Source organism: Silene latifolia, chromosome 8, assembly GCF_048544455.1.
Source record: "Silene latifolia isolate original U9 population chromosome 8, ASM4854445v1, whole genome shotgun sequence".
In the NCBI taxonomy this organism is placed as follows: domain Eukaryota; kingdom Viridiplantae; phylum Streptophyta; class Magnoliopsida; order Caryophyllales; family Caryophyllaceae; genus Silene; species Silene latifolia.
Window position 1 is genome coordinate 50,560,965 of NC_133533.1, and position 3,044 is coordinate 50,564,008.

The following is a 3,044-nucleotide window of genomic DNA, read 5'->3' on the forward strand; positions in this document are numbered from 1 at the left end:
GGATTTGCCATTTGTTATGAGAAATAAGAGCGGTCTACAAAGCAAAATAGAGAAGGAATAAAACATATGTCGTTTTAATAATAATACTCGTAAAAATAATTTAAACAAGTTTTATTAGCATTTTCTAGTGACCTCTACCCAACTAGATAAATGATTCCAAGACCCAAATTCATATCAACTTAGGCACGGGGTAGCCGATGAAACCCTTATCAATATAACTTGGTGGATTAACCTTTTAATCGATCCTACTTTTAGAACTCTTGGTCGATAAAATTACTCTAATGTTTATCTATAGCCGAAAACACATTCGACAAGGGCACGGGGTAGCCGATGAAACCCTATATCAAAACATTTTGTTGAGTTCAATCCAAATTTCGAATAAATGTGTCCATGATCCAAACCCATATTAACTTGGGCACGGGATAGCCGATAAAACCCTCATCAACATGAATTCGGTGGATAGACATTTATCACCCACTTCCCCTGCGTAACAAGGTTTGTACCCCGGGGTAGCCGAGTGCACTCCCTCGCGAAATAGGTTTTCATGGTTTCTACTATTTGGTAAGGCTATGTCTCAATTGATTGTTTTAGCGAGAGGTCATGTCAATTTATTATCTATCACGTTTTAAGTGAACTAAAGCGGTGAACTACGATAATTGTAATTGACACGGTCGATATACTCGATAAAAGATGATGCATGTTTTAGTTATGGCGATTTAGCGATGCATGCGACATATAATAAAATGCAAAACATAAAATAAATCCTAGTATGGCCTTTCTAAAATAGAAAAACTATTTAACTATTACATATTCGGAAACCAACTCCATTGGTCCCTTGAACTTCGGTTATGGCACGCATCTTGAGGTAACACCGTCTTTATGTATCGCCTTCTTGAATGACACCGTCTTCAAGGAACTCCGGAATAAATAAAATTACATAACAAATTACATAATTTCCTATTATACATTTGTAAATAAAATAAAATAAATCTATTAAATTACAAAACGGTGATACGAGATCACAATAAATTACAAACGAATCGATATTCCCATACATTTCGGGTAATATCAATTAAAAACTACGGCCATACTAAGTAAAATTACATAAAATAAAATTATGACAATCATAAAGAAAATGCAGCATTATAATATGTATGAACATGCCCAATTTTATGTTAAATCGCCTTTAAGTAGCCAATATCGTATATTACACGGTTTTTACGGATTTGCGTGATTCAACGTTTAATAATCACAAAAATTACATAAATTCATATTTATGCACAAGTTAATTACCCTAACCTCTTAGGACTCAAAATTAGTCTTCACTAACTATTTGACCATAATTAACTCATATTTCTAAAAGTGTTCATTAATGGACTTAAAATTACAATAAAAATGCTATAAACTTCAAATAAATCACAAAAAATCAAATAAATTCAAACTTTGAAATTTAAACTCATGAACATTCTGGAAAAATACCATGACACTCATAATGTTCAAAAACTTAGGTAAAAATTTCGAAATTTATCCGGAAAAACAATGTTGCGGTTTATCGGTTTTAACAAATATAGTCATAAAACATGAGAAAAAATATATTTATCAACTTTTCAATTTTAGATCTGAAATGGATAATAAAATGCAACATATGACGTTTTTCCTTAGTCATGGAGTATGTTTTATTAATATTTCACAAATTAAGTCACTTATTTATGCTATTTTTCTTCAAAAAATCATAAATCATGCATAAAGACTTCAATATAGCCTATTATTTGTAAAATTGCATGTGACAACATACTAAATTTCTATGACCAGATTCAAAATTTATCTCATATTAACCTATTTTTCATCTAAATTCGATTTTAAATATGAAAAATCCATATTTCGAGCATAAGAAGTCCAAAAATTATGAAAATTTACAGGTCATCTTAAAATAATATATGTGATAACATATCCAAAAAGCACTAAAAAATTCGGAGTTTAGCTAATTTTAGTCCCAAAATGACATTTTATTCATAAAATCATATTTTTAATGCCATTATTATATAATATGAACAATAAAAATCCATAAATTAACCAAAATATCCTAAAACTATTTTAGGACCATAAACTTTAACATGCATAATAATTTTCGTGATATATCATAATAACACAAATTTAACAAGTTTTATATGTTAATCGTATAACTCGGAAAAACTTTTAACCGATTTGCATGCAAACAACCAAGGCTCTTGATACCGCTTGTTAGAAAACTAGATCTATAAACTCAACATATTCATATATTTTTTATGTTAATTTAGTCATAAAATTAAATGGTGATCTTATGCATGCAAACAATAATTAATTAAAGAAGAAATCTTCATCTTATATTGGTATTTCGGTTTATATGGGCACAAGATAGTTCTCCTTCTTTCTTGTTCTTGTGCTCTCCTTAATGGATGAACTAGGATCCAAGTGTAGAATCCCTCCCAAAGTAAAATACCCAAGGCAAACTCTTAATCAAATTAATATTATGATTACTAGAATAATATTAATTTAGTGTAAAAATTGACCCAAAAATATTTGATTTTGGTCTCTTAAAACCGGTTAAGAGAGAAGGAAGAGGAAGGTTTTTATCTTTCTAAAAGTTCTTATTTTAGATGGATGATGAATGAACTAATACACTAAAATGTTATCTAGTGTATATGATAAATCATAAGGCAAAACCCTTGGCTTTGCCTTATGAAAAACCGGGTAAGAGGGGAAGAGAGGGGAGCCAATGCATGCATGAGTTTGTCTTCACAATGACCACTAGGTTGCATGGCTAGTTTATTAGGGAAATGATTATGTTTACCACTAACATAATTAACACAATATCATCCTAATACTCCCCTTAATTTCGGTACATATTGATAAAATGGACTCCATTTTATCTTTGTCAAAATGTCAATTTGTCATATGTCACATGTCACATAAATTTGTTATGTATTTTTAACATATTAAAAATCAACGTATTAATAAAAATATGTCATATAAAAAAATCGACTTAGCAATTCATAATTGCTTGT